Here is a 23,426-nt window from a genome sequence, read left to right on the forward strand (position 1 = left end):
GACATTTACTAATGTGTATGGAGGCTGGGTGCAAAATGACAGAACTGAATTTGTAACACATGTTCCCTTTTTCTCTGATTTCGGTTTTATATTATGCTCATTTAAATAATTACAATATTTCTGTTATTTTTGCTGCAAAATATTTTTGACACAAGCAAATTTATTACAGTCAGTGTCCACGGAGTGACGTTAAATGAAGTGACACCATCCAGTCATGAATTTTTACTTTTACAAAGTTCAGTAGAGTTTTTAAGGTCAGACATTTGTCTGTGGTTTTTTGTGCAGACTTGTTCACAAGATCTATCGGCATCAGTAAACCACATTCCCTCGTGGCATCATGAGATTACAGAATGCTGACTCCACATATGTGGATGTCTCCAGCACATTTGTATTGCGGATTCCATCAGATATCTAATGCACAAGACGTGTCAGTGAAGATGGAGAACATCGTATGAACATCAGGCACCACAGGCCTGGTTTACACCATGATAAAACCAGCATTGCCATAATTATATTACGATATTATAAGTCAGCCATGTTTGGGGGAGTTAGTGGTCACAGGAGAACAAAAGCCTTTCGATTTCCTATCCATTCAAATGACTGTTGATTTGTTACAAGTGGTAATAAAGATTTATTTAGACATGGAGGGGTGTAGCGAATCACTAGAGGGTTTAAAGCAGATTGGCACCTCTTTCTTTTATATTAGGTTTGGCCCATGTGTGCTATGAAAATTATTAACAGCGCCAACTCATTAGCCAATCCTCCATCCTGGTGGCCAGGTCCCCCGTCAGTCTCTTCTTCTCCTCTTCTGGCACTGTTGGCATATGGCCCTTGCAGCCACTCAATGACCATCAAAAAATAGAAGCTTATATAATATTGTGCCCATATAAGTCTGATCTATCAAAATCTAAAATTATGTTATTCAAAAGGTAAACACCGCAGAGAAAGAAGAAAAAAAATCGAAAAAGCCAAATTGCTTTTTTTTTTTAACCATTTTATCTTGCTTGAATTTTTTTTTACCACTTTTCAGTACATCTTGTGGTAAAATGAATGGTGTCATTCTAAACTACAACTTGTCCCACAAAAACAAGCCCTCATCTATGTTGACAGACAAGTGACAAAAGTTATGGCTCTTAGAAGGAGAGGAAAAAATGAAAGCTTAAAGACGAAAATTGGCTCCTACTGGAAGGGGTTAATAACAGACCTACTCCGGCTATGTACTAATAGGAAGCACAATACGACCATCTACACGGCCTCATAGCACATTCACACATCCGTGTGTTACGGTGTGAGAACGGGCTGCTATGTATGGACCGGCCGTGGCTATCCCACCCCAAACTCATCAGCCTCATAGCTAGGCATATATGAGGCCGTCCAGTCTCTGCATTGTGCTCTGTGCTCAGACTGTCACATGGATGTGTAAATGTGGCTTAAGAGTAAAAACACCTTGGAATAACTGAATAATATTCAGACACACAAGATGTCACAGCTGGGACCCTCCCCCCACCCAATTCCTAGATTTGTGTTTTCCCCTATGAGCACTGTGCCCCTTGTGCCTTTAGCTCACATTTCCCTGGCTTCTGTGGACAGTTTATGTTGAGCCTTATGACCTTGGAATCCTAACTGATGGACCACCATTGTCCTCCATCTCTCCTAACGTGTCTCAGTTACAAGGCAGAAGCCATAGTCATGTAAAGGTTAAGGTATTACTCCACCATGGACCTTACTGTACCATCCTCCCATCTGTGGTGGGCCTACATGGATACCATTGCCCTACCTGATTGCCCTTGTTCATACATAGAATGCGGAATTAGGTATCTGGGGGGAAACAGAAACTATAACGGACCCTGGATGGGCTCATTTCCAGGTCATGCCCGATTATAGAGAGATTTGCCCCCTAATTCTACTAATACTACTACTAATAGTATTTATACTACTTGTGTATGCTTTTACAAGGCCTGATAGAGAATGCTTTTACGTTATCTATGTTTTACGCTTTTATCTCTTATGTAGGTGTCCATAATATTGTACTACTCTGGATTCTATGAGGTATGTAAATCTCACTTATTTTAGGATAAGGCTTTATCCTAAATGGATCCTCCTGTTTTTAAATGAATTTGTAATAAAAAGATTAAATTTTATTTAAGTGCTGGAAAATCCTTTTTTCTTCATCAGTCATAATTAACGCCACTTTTGTGATTTAAATCATGATGAATTTGTTGAATACGCTCAGCCATGCCCCCTTTTCATTAACCTCTACTTACTTTTCCAAAAATTGGCAGAGATGACGTAAAAGTGCCAAAAGTAGCTACATTTTTGTCGTATGAGTTGCAAAAAATAACTTGTGACATTTCAAACACTTTTTTTGCCAGAATTCGGGTAAAGCCTGATGACAGTCTTAAATTGTGCCAAATTCATTACAGTGGCTCATGCTGTTGATAAATGTGGTGCATATTTAGACGGTATAGTATAATTTTATTTAATGAAAAAGAGAGTATGGCCAGCACGGTGGCTCAGTGGTTAGCACTGCCGACTTGGGTTCAAATCCCACCAAGGACAACATCTGCAAGGAGTTTGTATGTTCTCCCCATGTTTGTGTGGGTTTCCTCCAGGTTCTCCGATTTCCTCCCACACTCCAAAGACATACTGATAGGGAATCTAGATTGTGAGCCCCAATGGGTACAGTGCCGATATCGTCTGTGAAGTGCTGTGGAATTAATGGCGCTATATAAATGAGTAAATAAATAAAGAAATAATGCTCACCGTCACTGTAAGCTCCAAATAACAGCTACTTAGTAGGACAGAGGGGGAAACACCGATCCACAGATCTTAAAACACTCCTCAAGACTCCTCAAGGTAGAAAAGGAAACACAAGTAGTGGTGCTCAGCTCATAGTGGAAACTATGTTGTAATCCAGGTAAGAAAAAACACTGGCACTCAATACCAAATAAAGTGCTGATCTTTTATTGAAGCATGAAATTGCTATACCGAGCAGATGAAAACCCCGTCGGCCAACGCCGTTTCGTGTGAACACACGCTTTCTCAAGGTGACGCTATTTTTCCTAACCTGGATTACAGCATAGTCTAAGTTTACAACATCTATTAGGCACCAGTATTTTTGTGACTGATTCTAATTTTCTGGTTTATAAATGTTTTGAATACATAGACATAGGCTAGCCACTTTTGAGAAGAAAAAAAAAATCTTGTTGCATATAGCATACAGTTCATTTTGGTGCATTTCAATCTTAAAAGTGGCGCAAAGTTGGTACAACAAATTTCTGACGCAATTCACGATTAGAATCCAGCATAGATTCAATACTACATGTCACATTGTGGATTTTGAGCTAACGTGTGGGCAATAAAAATATCTCTAAGGTTTCTTTTAACAAACATACATTGCTCTCTGCTGAGAACTGGGTCAGAGTTTCCATCAGAATCCCTGAAAACCAGGATCCTGGCGGAAAACTCAACAGAGCTCCGATGGAGCCATTTACCCCTATGAGGCTGAAGGAGTCACTTTGGACACTCTCTCGCCTCTATCCTTGGCAGTATACATCTTTTTCAGATCTGCACAAAAAGTGGACTGCCTCATTTTTTTGCAAGCCTGAAAAAGACAAACACTGCCAATATGTAAATGTATAACTTAGAAAAAACGTTTAATTAAAACAGTAATATAATATATATATATTTTTTTTTAATACTAAATCATTAATGAAAAACTATATAAATGAGTTATAGGCATATCAGACTTTATATCCAGCATTGTTCGAATGTAACTCTTCTGGTCTTACTGTCTCCTGTAATTCAGGGGCAGGAATACACTTACGTGAATTATCTCCTTGGTTTCCACTCTGGAATATCTTCCTGTTGTTTCCACTAAACTTTTGACATGCCGCATATTCATGGGTTTGCCAAACAGATGCAGTTGCATCATTGCTGACAGATACATACTACCTATTAGTGAATAACAACTTGTGGGAAATAGAGATTACCCCATTTGATGACGGTAGACGGAATATGTTCTAGTGCATTCTTCTTGTCATATAAGTGATACTTATAACCACACACATCAATGTACATCAGCTAAGGGAGCAGCCGATCAGGTCTGGGCCATGATCACTTTACAGGGAACACTTGCAAGGCAGCCACACTTAAAGGGATGTGGATCCAACCAATGGAACCTGCATCTATCTCGAGAATAGATGATCAGTCATCCGTCAGTGGAGAGGTGGTTGGAATTCCTATTACTTTGTAGGAAAATTTTGACCACAACTCCACCACAAGTAGCGTGCAGCAGGACCTTTTTCAAAATAAATGTAAATCCTATGCGTGGGACTCGCATCTACTATACATTCATGGCATATCCTTAAGATATGCCATACACATACAAGATGGGAAAACTCCTTTAGCCATTCTCAAACTGAAAATTGTTTGGTATGGGTCCTGGCAGACTTGCTCATGACTGATCAGTGACTGATAAAAAATCCTAATTTGCCTTACACATTAAAGTTGTCCAAACTCACTGATTTTGGTAGTACCATCATCTGTCAGCGGAGAAGATTGTGGCAATTTGAACTTAAACCCACGAATCCTCTGTTCCCCTCGAGGAGTCTGGCAGCAGCTTACTCTCCTCTCCCCATAAAAAAACATGAATGCTTAGGTTCATGTGTATGGGAGGTAGCTATTATTATTATTTATTTATATTGCACCATTGATTCCATTGATTACAAAATACAGATCACTTACAGTAAATGAACTAACAATGATAGACAGGTACAGAGGGAATAGGACCCTGCCCTTGCGGGCTTACATTCTACAGGATGATGGGAGAGGAGAGAGTAGGTTGGGGGGTTGCAACAGCTCTGGTGGTGGTGATGCGGCAGCGTGGTCATGGCAGGCTGTAAGATTGTTTGAAGAGATGGGTTTTCAGGTTCCGTCTGAAGGATCCGAATGTGGCGAATAATCAGACGTGTTGAGGCACAGAATTCCAGAGGATGGGGGATATTCGGGAGAAGTCTTGGAGGCGATAGGGTGAGGAACGAATAAGTGTGGAGGAGAGGAGGTGGTCTTGGGAGGACCAGAGATTACGTGTGGGAATATATCAGGAGATTAGTTCAGAGGTGTATGGAGGAGAAAGGTTATGGATGGCTTAATAGGTCAGTGTTAGTAGTTTGAACTGGATACGCTAGGCAATTGGGAGCCAGTGAAAGGATTTGCAAAGGGGGGTAGCAAAGGAGTACCGAGGAGAGAGATGAACTAGTCGGCTAGCAGAGTTAAGGACAGACTGGAGAGGTGCAAGAGTGTTAGCAGGTAGGCCATAGAGGAGAATGTTGCAGTAGTCAAGGTAGGAGATGATGAGGGCATGCACAAGCAGTTTAGTAGATTGAGGGTTGAGGAAAGGACGGATTCTGGAAATATTTTTGAGCTGGAGGCGACAGGAAGTGGCGAGGGCTTGGATGTGTGGTATGAAGGACAGAGCAGAGTCGAGGGTTATGCCGAGGCAGCGGATTTCTGGTACAGGGAAAGAGTGATGTCATTTATTGTGATAGATAGATCAAATGGGGAAGATACACGAGATGGAGGAAAGATGATGAGTTCAGATTTGGCCACATTGGGTTTGAGGAAGCGAGAGGAGAAGAAGGAGGATATGACTGATAGGCACGCTGGAATTCTGGACAGCAGAGAGGTGACGTCTGGGCCAGACAGGTAGATCTGAGTGTCATCAGCTTACAGGTGGTACTGGAAACCATGGGACTTTATGAGCTGTCCCAGGCCAGGGGTATAGATGGAGAAGAGTAGGGGTCCTAGGACAGAGCCATGAGGGACTCCAACAGAGAGAGGATGGGATGACGAGGTAGTGTGGGAGTGGGAGACGCTAAATGTGCGGTTGGAAAGGTATGAGGAGATCCAAGATAGGGCAAGGTCTTTGACACCAAAGGAAGAGAGAATCTGTAGTAGAAGGCAGCGGTCAACTGTGTCGAAGGCAGAGGACAGGTCTAGGAGGAGGAGTATAGAGAATTGTCTGTTAGCTTTGTCTGTAAGTAAGTCATTAATTTTGGTAAGGGAAGTTTTGGTGGAATGGTAGGGACGGAAGCCAGATTGTTGGTTGTCGAAGAGAGAGTTAGATGAGAGGTGAGAGGAAAGTTCAGTGTGAACATGTTGCTCAAGGAGTTTGGAGGCGAATGGGAACAGCGATATGGGGTGATAGCTGGACAAAGCGGTTGGGTCGAGGGATGGATTTTTGAGGATGGGTGTGATTGTGGCATGTTTGAAAGCAGAGGGGAAGGTACCATAAGTTAATGATAGGTTGTAGAGATGAGTTAGGGATGGGATGAGTGTGGGGGTGAGGTTTGGGAGGAGGTGGGATGGGTTGGGGTCAAGTGCACAAGTGGTGAGGTGTGATTTGGCGAGGACGCAGGTAAGCTCTCCTTCAGTGATGTTGGAGAGGGAGGTTATGGGGGAAGGGCAATGGTCTGGAAAACAAAGGGGTTGTGGTGGTTGGACAATGAAGGCTTCCTTGTTTGGTCAATCTTGTTTTTGGCAAAGTCCTCAGCAGCGATGAGGGAGGTCGGAGGGGGCAGTGGAGGGCAGAGGAGGGAGTTAAAAGTGTTGAATAGTTGTTTGGCGTTGTAGGATAAGGAAGATATGAGGGTTGTGAACTAGGCCTGTTTAACGGAGGCGCGGGCTGATTTGAATGCGAGTGTTGCTTGGTTGAATGCAGTAAAGTCATCTTGCGAGTGTGTTTTCTTCCAACGCCGCTCTGCAACCCTGGATGCTTGCCGAAGATTTTTAGTGAGGTTATTGTGCCAGGGTTGTCTATTGATACGTCGCACTCTGCCATGCACAAGAGGGGCGACCAAGTCAATAGCTGATGTGAGAGTGGCATTATAGAAAGCAGTGGCACTGTCTGTGTCGTGGAGTGAAGATATGGATGTCAGTGGTCATATAGAGTCAGAGAGTGTGTCAGTGTCTAGATGTGCAAGGTTTCTGTGGGGGTGTTCTAGTTGCTGGACATGGGTGACAGGTGAGGAGGACAGGGATGAGAAAGTGAGTAGATGGTGGTCAGATAGGGGAAGGGGGGAGAGGTTAGATAGGGAGCAGAGTTGGGTGAAGATGTGGTCTAGTGTGTGTCCGTCTGTGTAGGTGGCGGAGGATGTCCACTGAATAAGTCCAAAAGATGAAGTAAGTGACAGGAGTTTGAATGCTGCTGACTGGCGAGTGTCAGTGGGGATGTTGAAATCGCCCATGATGATGGTGGGAATGTCAGCCGAGAGAAAGTAAAGCCAGGTGGAGAATTGATCAGTAAAGGCAGTGACCGAGTGGAGGGAGAGTAGATGCGGACAGAGTGGACTTCAAAAGAAGGGAGAATAAGGGAGGGTATAGGTGGGATAGGGTTGAAGGTGCAGTTGGTAGAAAGGAGAAGACCCACTCCTTCACCATGTCTGTTACCAGGGCGAGGAGTGTGAGTGAAGTGGAAGCCACCGTAACACAGCGCAACAGGGGAGGCAGTGTCAGAGGGTGTCAACTATGTTTCGTTGATGCCCAGGAAGGAGAGATTACGAGATGTAAAGAGGTCGTGAATAACATGTAGCTTATTGCAGACAGAGCGGACGTTCCAGAGTGCCCCAGAGAGAGGGAGCTATCAGATGATTGAGCTTTCAGTCAAACAGTTATCCAATGTACATGACCACCACTGGTGATATCTCATCCCTTGCTTAGTCATAGGGCGTGGTGTACTCCAGAAACACGTAAGGTTTTATCTTCATGATGGATCCACCTGTTTTTAAATGAATTTCTGATTAAAAAGATTAATTTTATGGATGGAAGTGCCGGAAAATCTTTTTTTCTTCATCGGTTCTACAGTAGGTGAGCTTCACCAGCAGGAATTAGCACCTATTCATCAACTTTCCTTTGTATCCTGAACAATATTGGCATGGTGAGCTTCTTTATTTCTTTTTTTCTACATGTCTTATGGTGACACACGGCAGCTGAAAGATGCGACAGAATCATAGGTGCACGCCTCCTAATGGATTTGGCGCATCTTACTCAGTTCATATTTTGTCTTGATAAATCGGGGCCTGAGCCTGCACTGCCTAAAAATTAGTCAGTTTTAGTAAATCTCACCAATGCGTATTTCCACTGCATTAATCTGAAGCTGATCCTTGGATTTCTCCCAGAGATTTATATATTTGCAGCAGGTCCCTGTGAAGATTAGTCCTTGGTGCGTCTGGAGAAACACTATTGACTTGTATATAGTATAGATTGTCGTCGGATTTGAAGCAGATGTCGTTGTGGAATCTGTCTGTATTGTCAGAATTGTTGTTTCACTGAGGGCTGCTGCTCTTATAATGCTTCTTTCAAGTGTCATTTTGGGTATCAGGCATAGTATACAACTCTACAGACTGAAGTTATTTAAGTTCCATAACTCCATTTAACGTCAATTGAAATTAAAGGGATTTTCAATGTTTTCTGAATTAGTAGGAATTCTGGAGCATCTAGCTACATTTTACTATATTTAACATTTTAAATAGTAGATTCTGTTATTTTCTTACTTTGCTGTTTATGTTAATTCTATATGCTAAAGCGTCAAATATGAGCATGGGTTAGGCAGTGAGCTGACAGCTTCCGTGTCTAACATGACTAGTGTGTCTTTGTGTGATCATTTATGAGCTGTACTTTCTGTCTTCCTAAACATCACCTGAGCTCCATAAGTCTGTCTTACCCCCAGGGGTTTCTCCCAGTGACTGTTGCTGGCACTCCCTGTGATAAATCGAAAAGTATTTAGTAGAGAAACTTTCACAGTGTGACTTCATCACCTGCATTTACATTTCACTGGATGCGATACCATTGCTATAAGAACTGGCTGTGTAAGTTTCTGTATGTGTCTTTTTCACCTTTCTCTGATGTCAGGAGGGTGAATACAATGGTGATATTTAATGCAGTAAATCTCTTTTATTATCCATTCAATATTCTATCCATTATTTACTCTCATTAGAGATATCCCATTTAACCACTTTCATGGCTCCTTTTTTATAGGGGAAGTAGCCACCATTTATACATTTTCATTAGTATAAAATGAATGGCCTGTTTCTTGATAATCAGTCAGTGTAGCCATTCTGCTGATCACCCTATGTGTGGCAATACTCTCATTTGTTTGGTGAAATGTATAGCGTTCAAATGTAGTTCAGCTTATCTGGAATCTTGTACTTTCTGGTAACATCTAGATACACATTTTTAATCATGCGATATTCTTTTCATGTGCAGTAACTGCCCCTAGTCACATGCAGATGCTAATGGAGATAAACAGTTGATAGGTTCTGTTTCTCTAAAAGCACAAGTGTTTAGAGGAAAAAGGGCACTGATTATCATCATTGTGCAATATGGCATTAGAAAAGTCTATTTTTCTCCAGTAGTGTTAATATGGAGAAGTGTGGAGGTAGCAGTCACAATCTGACCTCTGCTCCTGAAGGCCATGGATCTGCAAAGCTACATCAGGAAAACAACAGCATGCAACTTAGTCGGGATGTAGGAGTAATGACTTATGCTTGATGCCTAGTAATGCTATATAGAAGCAATTCTAAATCACTAAAATACATTTGTCTGTCCAAGAACCTGCAGTCACTTTAAAATACAAGAACATAGAAATAACTGCCGGAATGACAAACTGATCATAACATATGATCACTTGGCTGATCTTGCTGAATTTGGAAGAAATTGGTCAACCATCTGTGCATATAAGCTACCCAACCCTCCTTGATGGCACATATCAGGAGAAAAAAGGGTTGGGCATGTTGAATGTAAAGATGCTCAGTGGTGGCTTTTTCCCCTCTTCCCATTGAAATATATATACAGTTGGACTCAAAAGTTTAAATACCCCGGCAGATTTTTTCCTTTCTTGGCCTTGTTTCAGAGAATATGAATGATAACAAAACAATTTTTTTTTCACTCATGGTTATTGGGTGGTTGAAAACATTTATTGTCAAAATACTGTATTTTCTCTTTTTAAATGTTAATGACAACCAAAAACATCCAAAATGACCCTGATCAAAAGGAATTGGAGTCAGCAGCATTCTAACTGATTAACAAATAGAAAATCAGAGGCTCTGTAAAAACCAAACCACAGTCAGGTAGACCAACAAAAATTTCGGCCACAACTGCCAGGAAAATTGTTCGGGATGCAAAGAAAAACCCACAAATAACATCAGCTGAAATTCAGGACTCTCTGAAAACTAGCGGTGTGGCTGTTTCAAGATGCACAATAAGGAGGCACTTGAAGAAAAATGGGCTGCATGGTTGAGTCACCAGAAGAAAGCCATTACTCAGCAAATGCCGCAAAGTATCTCGCTTACAATACGACAAACAGCACAGAGACAAGCCTCAAATCTTGTGGAACAAGGTAATTTGGAGTGATGAGATCAAAATTGAACTTTTTGGCTACAACAATAAACGTTAAATTTGGTGAGAGGTCAAGAAGGCCTATGATGAAAGGAACACCATTCCTACAATAAAGCACAGAGGTGGATCGCTAATGTTTTGGGGATGTGTGAGCTACAAAGGCACAGGAAACTTGGTAAAAGTTGAAGGAAAGATGAATGCAGCACATTATCAGCAAATACTGGAGGCAAATTTACACTCATCACCCCCAAAGCTGCGCATGGGACGTACTTGGACGCTTCCACATGACAACGATCCAAAACACAAGGCCAAGTCGACCTGTCATTTGGCTACAGCAGAACAAAGTGAAGGTTCTGGAGTGGCCATCTCAGTCTCCTGACCTCAATATCATTGAGCCACTCTGGAGAGATCTCAAGCACGCAGTTCATGCTAGACAGCCCAGGAATTTACAGGAACTGGAGGCTTTTTGCCAAGAAGAATGGGCAGCTTTACCATCTGAGAAAATAAAGAACCTCATCCACAACTACCACAAAAGGCTTCAATCTGTCATTGATGTTACAGGGGGCAATACACTGTATTAAGAACTGGGGTATGGGAACTTTTGATCAGGGTCATTTGGATGGTTTTGGTTGTCATTTAGATTTAAAAAGAGAAAACACAGTAGTTTGACAATAAATGTTTTCACCCAACCAATAACCATGAGTGGAGAAAAAGTTTTTTTTGTTATCATTCATATTCTCTGAAACAAGGCCAAGAAAGGAAAAATTCTGCCGTGACCATGTAAAATTTTGAGCACAACTGTACATACTCATCCATAATGTGTATGGGCAGCTTTACATTGTAGACCTCCTCCAATATAGGTAAACTGCACAGCCATGGGAATTCACAGCCAGTGTATCACGTACTCTTCCTAAGTTTGCTTTCCTAAATTATTCTGTTTCTTTCCCTTGAAATGTATAGTTTGTCGTGTACTCGCTTGTGTTTGGTTGCATGTTTCAGACTACTACCCAGTGCAAATGTGCAAACATTGACAACAAACAACCAAGTCTTTCTTCTAAGTATCCTACTTGTAATAAGTTATTTACAGTTAAACAAGCTCCGTATTTTTTTTTGATAAGGTGCTCATGCACATAGTTACATTAAGACACTGCTTGTATGTAGAAACCATGAATTTCGAGTGATTCTAATATTCATCTTAGAATCTCTTGATTAGTAATTTTTAAAATGCAACAAAAACACCACCATAAAATTCAATACAGATGGAAAAAAAAACTATGGGTGAAAAATTATATAAATAGCCAAAGCCAAAAATGCAATCGGAGTGAGAATACTCTAATAAAGAGAGTGTTAAAATTCCCATTAATCTTCCAGAAAGTGTTATTGCCTAAAAAAAAAACAACCTGATTTCCAGCAATTGGTTTTACAAATAAAAAAAACAAACAGAAGAAATGCCATTAGAAGCCATTATTATATACATATAAGAAATGACTGGGATTTATTGTGCTAAATGTGCCAGAATTCATGTGCAGTTTGTGCCACATTTGTCCTAGAAGCTTTGTGACATTCACTTGGCAGGAGGGCATAGGGAAGCCATAATAGTGCATTAGGCCTGTATCTACATTTTCATACAGGCCTTACAGGATGCTCCATCAGGCTCTATATGTATGGAATTATTCTTCCATTAACACATTACAAACTTTAGGACACTTTTACCGCAGTGTCCCCGGGGCCAGCAATTCATCATTTCCAGTTGCCGATTTTTAAGGGCCGAGCAAAGCACTCCATGTGTATAAGGTGCCTTAGACTCTTTCTCTGCAGTAGATGTTCATAAGGATTGGACTGTTTGATCCTTTGGAGCTTGGCCAATACTCCTTCCATGCAGAGAACAGATGCAAGCTCGGCCGATCTGAGGATGAGAGGTCATGGAAAACTTAGAGGTTGCTGTGCATATATAATCCACCAGGCTCATAGAATCAGGTGCCTGGCGTCACTGTTGGGCCACAAAAGCTAATATCTTTAATCAAAAAATGCAAATTCGAAATTTAACAAATTATAAAATCTTTTTTCAATCCATAAAAAACACATACCACGAGAAATCACAAGGCAGACTGATACGTTTCTGGTGCACATATCAACTTTACTCATACACAACTACACACTATATGCCATACACACACAGCTCTACACTATATTCCATACACACACAACTTTTCACGATATACAGATCTACACTATATACCATATACAAAGCTCTACACTATATACAGTGGGTACGGAAAGTATTCAGACCCCTTTAAATTTTTCACTCTTTGCTTCATTGCAGCCATTTGGTAAACTCTAAGAAGTTCATTTTTTCTCATTAAAGTACACTCTGCACCCCATCTTGACTGAAAAAAACAGAAATGTAGACATTTTTGCAAATTTATTAAAAAAGAAAAACTGAAATATCACATGGTCATAAGTATTCAGACCCTTTGCTAAGTATTGAGTAGAAGCACCCTTTTGAGCTAGTACAGCCATGAGTCTTCTTGGGAATGATGCAACAAGTGTGTCACACCTGGATTTGGGGATCGTCTGCCATTCTTCCCTGCAGATCCTCTCCAGTTCCGTCAGGTTGGATGGTGAACGTTGGTGGACAGCCATTTTTAGGTCTCTCCAGAGATGCTCAATTGGGTTTAGGTCAGGACTCTGGCTGGGCTAGTCAAGAATTCAAGAATGGTCACAGAATTGTACTGAAGCCACTCCTTTGTTATTTTGGCTGTGTGCTGAAGGTCCTTGTCTTGCTGGAAGGTGAACCTTCGTCAAAGTCTGAGGTCCAGAGCACTCTGGAAGAGGTTTTGATCCAGGATATCGCTGTACTTGGCCGCATTCATGTTTCCTTCAACTGCAACCAGTCGTCCTGTCCCTGCAGCTGAAAAACACCTCGATAGCATGATGCTGCCACCACCATGTTTCACTTTTGGGATTGTATTGGGCAGGTGATGGGCAGTGCCTGATTTTCTCCACACATACAGCTTAGAATTATCACCAACAAGTTCTATCTTTGTCTCATCAGACCAGAGAATGTTATTTCTCATAGTCTGGGAGTCCTTCATGTGTTTTTGAGCAAACTTTATGCAGTCTTTCATATGTCTTGCACTGAGGAGAGGCTTCTCTTGGGCCACTCTGCCAAAAAGGCAAAACTGGTGGAGGGCTGCAGTGATAGTTGACTTTGTGGAACTTTCTCCCATCTCCCTACTGCATCTCTGGAGCTCAGCCACAGTGATCTTGGGGTTCTTCTTTACCTCTCTCACCAAGGCTCTTCTCCCACGATTGCTTAGTTTGGCTGGACAGCCAGGTCTAGGAAGACTTCTGGTGGTCCCAAACTTCTTCCATTTAAGGATTATGGAGGCCACTGTGCTCTTAGGAACCTTGAGTAATGCAGAAATTCTTTTGTAACCTTGGCCAGATCTGTGCCTTGCCACAATTCTGTCTCTGAGCTCCTTGGGCAGTTCCTTTGAGCTCATGATTCTCATTTGGTCTGACATGCACTGTGAGCTGTGAGGTCTTATATAGACAAGTGTGTGCCTTTCCAAATCAAGTCCTATCAGTTTAATTAAACACAGCTGGACTCCAATGAAGGAGTAGAACCATCTCAAGGGGGATCACAAGGAAATGGACAGCATGTGACTTAAATATGAGTGTCTGAGCAAAGGGTCTGAATACTTATGACCATGTGATATTTCAGTTTTTCTTTTTTAATAATTTTGCAAAAATTTCTACATTTCTGTTTTTTTTTCAGTCAAGATGGGGTGCAGAGTGTACTTTAATGAGAAAAAAATGAACTTGTTAGAATTTACCAAGTGGCTGCAATGAAACAAAGAGTGAAAAATGTAAAGGGGTTTGAATACTTTCCGTACCCACTGTATACACATTTCTAAGCTATACATACACAGCTTTACACTATATACTGTAGGGTTTGTACTCAGCTGTGGTTGAGGTAGGTACAGTAAACGATTTCATTTGAATATCCAGGCTGGTTTATTAATACTGCATAAACCGCTCAGGAAGCAAAACAAAAAAACAGCCTTTTCCGGCACAAAATGGAAACTCAAAGTAAAATGTCCATACAATGTTGCGGGTTCGCCCGCTCAGCTTAGTGTCCAGTTCTTAAGTCCTTAGTACAGACCAACAAACTGGAGATCCACACATCTGCAGACACAGACCTTGAATGAGACACTTGGTCTCCATTTTATTTACCAAACCACGCACCTGGGGTGGGGGATATGTGAGCAGCCACTCCCACCCATCTCTTATGACTGCTCATAAAACTCGGCCCTGATAAGCCCTATTAACCCTCTAAGCACTATACATGCTGGAGCATGCTTTCCCGAGCTTAGATCACCGAAGATACCAACCTGGATGATAGATATCTCCCCTCAAGGACCTGTCCTGCGGCCATCTTTCAATAATTCACTGTTCTATACTATATACACAGCTCTACACTATATATAATATATACGTAGCTCTACATTATATGGTATATAAATACACTGCTCTATATTATATACACAGCTGTACACTATCTACAGCATATAGTGTCATGCTGTGTAAAAAGTGGAGAGTCCACACTACATAATATATACAGTCATGGCCGAAAGTGTTGGCACTTTTGTGTATTGGAACAACACAAAAGAAAACAGGAAAAAAGGCAAATTGGACATAATTTCACACAAAACCCCCAAAATGGGCCTGACAAAATTGTTGCCACCTTTCCAAAATTGTGGATAAACAACTTTGTTTCAAGCATGTGATGCTTGTTCAAACTCAAATGTGGCAAGTAACAGGTGTCGGCAATGTGAAAATCACACCTGAAACCAAATAAAAAGGGAGCAGCTCACTTAATCTTTGCATTGCATGTCTGTGTATTCCAAACTAAGCATGGAGAATAGAGAGAAGAGAACTGTCTGAGGACTTGAAAACTAAAATTGCTAAAAAATAACAATCTCAAGGATCTCCAGAGATCTTGATGTTCCTTTTTCCACCATGCACAACATAATCAAGAAGTTTACAACCCATGGCACTGTAGCTAATCTCCCTGGACTTGGAGGGAAAGAACAATTGATGAAAGGTTGCAACGAACAATTGATGAAAGGTTGCAACGCATGATAGTCCTGATGATGGATAAGCAGCCCCTATCAAGTTTCAAAGAAATTCAAGCTGCCTTGCAGGCTCAGGGTGCATCAATGTCAGCACAAACTATCCGTCGACATTTGAATTAAAAGAAACACTATGGCAGGAGACCAAGAAGGACCCCACTGCTGACACACAGACATAAAAAAACTAGACTGCAGTTTGCCAAAATGTACGTGAGTAAGCTAAAATCCTTCTGGAAAGTGTCTTGTGGACAGAAAACGGAATGAGGTCTACAAAGAAAAGAACACAGTACCTACAGTCAAATATGAGCAGGTTCAAAGATGTTTTGGGGTTGTTTTTCTGCCTCTGGGTGCCTTGATTGTGTGCAAAGCATCATGAAATCTGAAGATTACAAAAGGATTTTGAGTCGCACTGTAGTGCCCAGTGTCAGAAAGCTGGGTTTGCAATCTCTCAGCAGGACAATGACCCCAAACATACTTCAAGAAGCACCCAGAAATGGATGGAAACAAAGCGCTGGAGAGTTCTGAAGTGGCCGATAGTGAGTCCAGATTGAACACCTCTGGAGAGATCTTAAAAATGTTGTTGGTAGAAGGTACCCTTCAAATATGAGAGGCCTGGATTAGTTTGCAAATGAAGAGTGGTCCAAAATTCCAGCTGAGAGGTATAAGAAGCTTTTTGATGTTTTAAGAAGCAATTGAATGCAGTTATTTATTCCAAAGGGTGTGCAACCAAATATTAAGTTGAGGGTGCCAACAATTTTGTCTGTCCCATTTTTGGGGTTTTGTACGAAATTATGTCCAATTTGCCTTTTTTTTCTCTTTTTTTTTTGTGTTGTTCCAATACACACAAAGGAAATAAACATGTGTATAACAAAAAGTATGTAATTGCAACAAATTTCTGGCAGAAATACTTCATTTTCTGGAACAATTTCAAGGGTGCCAGCACTTTGTATGTATATATAGAGATTATCTACATACAGTATCTCACAAAAGTGAATAAAGTGAATACACCCCTCACATTTTTTTGTAAATATTTTATTATATATTTTCATGGGACAACATTGAAGATATGACACTTTCATACAATGTAAAGTAGTCAGTGTACAGCTTGCATAACTGTGTAAATTTGGTTTGCCCTCTAACGCAAAACCCAGCCATTAATGTCTAAACCACTGGCAACAAAAGTGAGTAAACCCATAAGTGAAAATGGCCTAATTGTGTCCAAACTGTCAATATTTTGTGTGGCCACCATTATTTTCTTTCTTTTCTTAACTCTCTTGGGCATGGAGTTCACTAGAGCTTCACAGGTTGCCACTGGAATCCTCTTCCATTTCTCCATGACTACATCACGGAGCTGGTAGATGTTAGAGACCTTGCACTCCTCCACTTTCCATTTGAGGATGCCCCACAGAAGCTCAATAGCGTTTAGGTCTGGAGACATGCTTGGCCAGTCCAGCAGCGTTTATTTAGTAAGGCAGTGGTCGTCTTGGAGGTGTGTTTGGGGTCTTTATCATGTTGGAATACTGCCCTGCGGCCCAGTGTCTGAAGAGATGGAGGCATATCAGTATGTCACAGTACATGTTGGCATTCATGGTTCCCTCAATGAACCGTAGCTCCCCACAGCCAGCAGCCCTCATGCAGCCCCAAACCATGACACTCCTACCATCATGCTTGACTGTAGGCAAGACACACTTGTCCTTGATCTCCTCACCTGGTTGCCGCCACACACGCTTGACACCATCTGAACCAAATAAGTTTATCTTGGTCTCATCAGACCACAGGACATGGTTCCAGTAATCCATGTCCTTAATCTGCTTGTTTCCAGCAACCTGTTTCTGTGCTTTGTTGTGCAACATCTTTAAAAGAGGCTTCCTTCTGGAATGACAGCCATGCAGACCAATTTGATGTAGTGTGCGGTGTATGTTCTGAGCACTGGAAGGCTAACCCTCCACCCCTTTAACCTCTGCAGCAATGCTGGCAGCACTAATATTTCCATTAGGAAAAGACAACCTCTGGATATGACACTGAGCATGTGCATTCAACTTCTTTGGTCCAACATGGCGAGGCCAGTTCTGAGTGGAACCTGTCTTGTTAAACTGCAGTATGGTCTTGGCCACCGTGCTGCAGCTCAGTGTCAGGGTATTGGCAATCATCTCATAGCCTAGGTCATCTTTATGTACAGCAACAATTTTTTTTTAAGATCCTCAGAAAGTTCTTTCACATGAGGTGCCATGTTGAACTTCCAGTGACCAGTATGAGAGCGATAACACCAAATTTAACACACCTGCTCCCCATTTACACCTGAGACCTTGTAACACTAATGAGTCACATGACACTGGGCAGGAAAAATAGATAATTGGGCACCATTTGGCCATTTTCACTTAGGGGTGTACTCACTTTTGTTCCCAGCGGTGTAGACATTAATGGCTGTGTGTTGAGTTATTTAGTGGGCACACCACATTTACACTGTTATACAAGCTGTACGCTGACTACTTTACATTGTACCAAAGTGTCATATCTTCAATGTTGTCCCATGAAAAGATATAATAAGATATTTACAAAAATGTGAGGGGTGTACTCACTTTTGTGAGATACTGTGTGTGTATGCATATATATATATATATATATATATATATATATATATATATATATATATATATGCAAGAGAATACACTGTAAGCACTAAGACATATGCAAACATTGAATATATGAAATCTGAACTGCATTACTGCTATTTAGAATATACTTACAAAATTAAGGTACTTAGCACATAAATTGGCCAATTCATGTGTGCCCATCAACCATGGTAGAGTGATATTTCTTTGATGGGACCCTAAACCTTATATTTATAAAACATGCCTCTCCTGGGCTAAAAGCCTACAAATTTAAAGGGCAGGTAGGATTCAGCACTAAATTAAAACCACCTTAGGCTGATAGGAGGAGTACTCAGTGAGAAAAAGAGGCACTCAACACCTCCAACAGTATACTACAAAAAACTGACCAGCAGCTCCGAACAGAATAAAGCAAGTGTGAATAGGTGCAAGCTGCTATGACTGCAAAATATACGAACAAAAGAATACAGCAGCACATTGCCTCTCTCCAACTAAAAGCCTACAAATTTAAAGGGCAGGTATGATCCAGCGCTAATTAATTAATTAAAAAATGCCTTAGGCTGATGGGAAGTTTGCTCAGTCAGAAAATGAGGCCCATTTTTATGATGTAAAAAATCATGCCAAGAAGAAGATTCATTTCAAAACTTTTCCACTTTTAGGCTAGGGTCACACCAGCATATATTCTCTCATCTGAGAGAATTGGGTCAATTATGTAAATCACACTCTGACCAAACGCTGATCAGTGTGATTTGCATAGTGATACATAGTGTGATCCGGCCTTAATTGCATTTTTCAGGTATTATCTGTTGCTTTGCATTAAATTTCTTTACACGGTAACTTGAAGCCATTTTGAAGGTATGGTACATGTGCATTTTAAACAATACACCCCATCAAACACACCAACTACGTACCCAACACAAAAGACTCCTGGCTACCTAAGCCCTTCCATGCACAATAAATCCTAAGAGTTGTGTAGGTGTCTCATCCAGTCTAACCTCTTATGCAGCAATACGCTGCCTGTGTCATGGTAATATGATAAAGGTTATAAATAAAACAAATACAACACCAACACTATTTTGTGTTGTCCTCCCTAGAGTATATGTCCTCCCTAGAGGCATATCAAATACCAACAAAGAATAATTAGATGTAGCTGTGAATACCTCATACAACTAGAGGATCTTTACAGAGGCAAATCTAGATTTTCCTGCACCTGGGGCAAAAAATTCAATTTGGCACTCACTCCAATACAGATTAAACGATATGCGTATGTGCTATGTGACCGCGCATATGCAATTTGTATACTTACAGCCACATGCTGACTAGCAGCTCTTCCTAATTTACTCAATGTTCAGTGAAAAATTGAAGTATAAAAATTGCATATGAATAGTCATGTGGTGATCTCTAGAACTAGCAAACAGAGGCACATCCTGACAGTACATTACACACTGTTAGGATCTGGCATGCTAAAGTGCTTAATTTTATAATTAATGCTCCTAGCATAAATACAGATGTAGCAATCCTTAACTTGTCAGACGTCACAATACTTTATCAACATAGCCACGCATCACGTTATCTGACTAGTTATGAATTGCTACATATGTACAAGATAAGAACCAATATAGACATTCCCAGGACTTCCAACAGTACAGAAATACAGAATCATAACTACCATCAGTACAATAATACATTACCAAAACGATTGTCAGTACATGAAAACATCGTCAAGCTTAGTACAGCAATCAATTGCAATGTCAGGTCAGCCCTATATACAACTGTATCGTATGACCTTATAACTCCCAGTATGTCCTTAACAATGGTAAGTAGATACTGGGAGTTGTTAACAGCCATTTACTGGCATAAAAAACATATTACCAAAAAAGTCAATGCTGGGGGATAAAAATTATGGGAGAAAAAAACTACAGAAAAAACAAAGATAAAAATGGAAGCCAATGAAAAAAACTTTAAAAAGTGAGGATGTAGTAATTCCAATTTGACTTCCAACAAGCGTTTTTGCTTCAAAAGAACACTGAAACCATTAATTAAAAGACGTCTTTATTTTTTTTTTTTCAGTTTGTGCCACAAAAAACTGGTTTACATGCCTTGCACCACATTTATTAAATGTTTTAGACACTTTGTGACTTTTGCATGATGAGGAGGCATGGCCTTACGTAAAAAAATTGGCTAGAAATTTTTGGCATATAGTAAGCCGGCTAAGGCTGCGTGCCCACCATGCGTTTTTCAAGCGTTTTTGCTGCGGAATTTCTACTGCGGAAACGCTTGAAAAATGCTTGGTAATCCGTGCCCCATGGTCCCCAATGACAATCCGCATGTTCTGTGCCCATGCTGCGGAATTTTCCGCAGCGGATTTTATGTGCAGGAAAATCCGTAGCATGTCCATTATTTGTGCGTTTACGCATGTGGAATTGCCTACTCAATGCATTAGAAAAACGCATGGCAAATCCGCATGTCAAAAACGATTGTTAAAATCCGCACGCGTTTTTACTGGCAAGGACATGCAGAAATGAAGCGGAAATTTTCTTCTTCATTTCTGCATCGTGGGCACATAGCCTAATAGGAGGTGTAAACTTAAAGCTAGTTTATACTGCACGATCAGTGGTGTTAAATGACTATCAATCGACAGCATTGTTTGCTGATTGATGGTCCTTTAATAGCCTGTTTAGACAAGCCGCCTGCGCATACGATGTGCACAGAACGATCAGTATTTGTTCTGTTCATTATCGTTCTGTGCACACAGACTGTCATTTTTCTCAGTAGCACAAGGAGGATGTGCTGCCGAGAATGAGGATGTTTAAGCAAGCTTAAGAAAGCATTTCCCCCATAATTGAGCATTTTGCTTAGCGATGCTTGTTCCCAATATTCATGCAGTGTAATGCACCCTAAGATTAGACAGTCTAAAAATGTATCCACCGGCATGAGCCACGGTATTAATATGGCTCATTTTAAAATTGTCCATTCTGTTTATACTACCGAAAAATTAGACAATTCTAATAAATCTGTCACATTGTGTATGAAGGCATCCTAATACATACAGGCTGACAAAAAGGTTGTTTTGAGCAGACAGACTATTCCTGGTTGGTATGTTAACAATTGTATTTCCATTATGAATACCACATTGTTATAAAAGTGAAGAATTGCCTGCTGTGCAATGACACCAATGAATCCACAATACAACAGAGAGGAGATGCAGTATGAATGGATTTGGCCACAATCAGACAAAGCCTATGTCAACTACCTATTCATTTCAATCAAATGACCACAATAAGCATCTTAACTGAAACCATTAGTAGTTTCCTATTCAGTGTGTGTATGTGTGAAGAATTTTTTATCGAACTATATTTGACATTTAATGTATTATTTTATTTTTACTTTGGTTCAGAAATTACTTACTTATATGTGAATTAATTCTACAGTGCCTTCCTATGTGACTTTCAACTCAAGGGGGGCAGTGACACTACAGGGTGTCATATTTGTGCCTCCGAGAGATATACAGTGGTGGCCAAAAGTATTGGCACCCCTGCAATTCTGTCAGATAATACTCAGTTTCTTCCTGAAAATGATTGCAATCACAAATTCTCTGGTATTATTATCTTCATTTAATTTGCTTGCAAGGAAAAAACACAAAAGAGAATGAAGCAAAAATCAAATCATTGATCATTTCACACAAAACTCCAAAAATGGGCCAGACAAAAGTATTGGCACCCTCAGCCTAATACTTGGTTGCACAACCTTTAGCCAAAATAACTGCGAACAACCACTTCCGGTAACCATCAATAAGTTTCTTACAATGCTCTGCTGGAATTGTAGACCATTCTTCTTTGACAAACTGCTCCAGGTCCCTGATATTTGAAGGGTGCCTTCTCCAAACTGCCATTTTGAGATCTCTCCACAGGTGTTCTATGGGATTCAGGTCTGGACTCATTGCTGGCCACCTTAGAAGTCTCCAGTGCTTTCTCTCAAACCATTTTATAGTGCTTTTGGAAGTGTGTTTTGGGTCACTGTCCTGCTGGAAGACCCATGACCTCTGAGGGAGACCCATCTTTCTCACACTGGGCCCTACATTATGCTGCAAAATTTGTTGGTAGTCTTCAGACTGCATAATGCCATGCACACGGTCAAGCAGTCCAGTGCCAGAGGCAGCAAAGCAACCCCAAAACATCAGGGAACCTCCGCCATGTTTGACTGTAGGGACCGTGTTCTTTTCTTTGAATGCCTCTTTTTTTTCCTGTGCACTCTATGTTGATGCTTTTTCCCAAAAAGCTCTACTTTTGTCTCATCTGACCAGAGAACATTCTTCCAAAACGTTTTAGGCTTTCTCAGGTAAGTTTTGGCAAACTCCAGCCTGGCTTTTTTATGTCTCGGGATAAGAAGTGGGGTCTTCCTGGGTATCCTACCATACAGTCCCTATTCATTCAGACGCCGACGGATAGTACGGGTTGACACTGTTGTACCCTCGGACTGCAGGGCAGCTTGAACTTGTTTGGATGTTAGTCAAGGTTCTTTATCCACCATCCGCACAATCTTGCGTTGAAATCTCTCGTCAATTTTTCTTTTCCGTCCACATCTAGGGAGGTTAGCCACAATGCCATGGGCTTTAAACTTCTTGATGACACTGTGCACGGAAAACACAGGAACATTCAGGTCTTTGGAGATAGACTTGTAGCCTTGAGATTTCTCATGCTTCCTCACAATTTGGTTTCTCAAGTCCTCAGACAGTTCTTTGGTCTTCTTTCTTTTCTCCATGCTCAATGTTGTATACACGAGGACACAGGACAGAGGTTGAGTCAACTTTAATCCATGTTAACTGGCTGCAAGTGTGATTTAGTTGTTGCCAACACCTGTTAGGTGCCACAGGTAAGTTACAGGTGCTGTTAATTACACAAATTAGAGAAGCATCACATGATTTTTCAAACAGTGCCAATACTTTTGTCCACTCCCTTTTTTAGGTTTGGTGTGGAATTGTATCCAATTTGGCTTTAGGACAATTATTTTTGTGTCTTTTCATTGAAGACAAATTAAATGAAGATAATAATACCAAAGAATTTGTGATTGCAATCATTTTCAGGAAGAAACTGAGTATTATCTGACAGAATTGCAGGGGTGCCAATACTTTTGGCCACCACTGTAGGATTAAGGTGTGGCATGCTCCATAGTTATCAAAAAGCACATCTTCAAATACATTACAGCTATTGAGCTACACCAGTATGTACATGTAAAAGCAAAAAGCTGAGCTGGACTATAAGCTGGTATATGTGCAAAGTATAAG

This window comes from Phyllobates terribilis, unplaced genomic scaffold, assembly GCF_046119375.1.
Source record: "Phyllobates terribilis strain yellow unplaced genomic scaffold, ASM4611937v1 Scaffold_4__5_contigs__length_816908805, whole genome shotgun sequence".
Taxonomy (NCBI): domain Eukaryota; kingdom Metazoa; phylum Chordata; class Amphibia; order Anura; family Dendrobatidae; genus Phyllobates; species Phyllobates terribilis.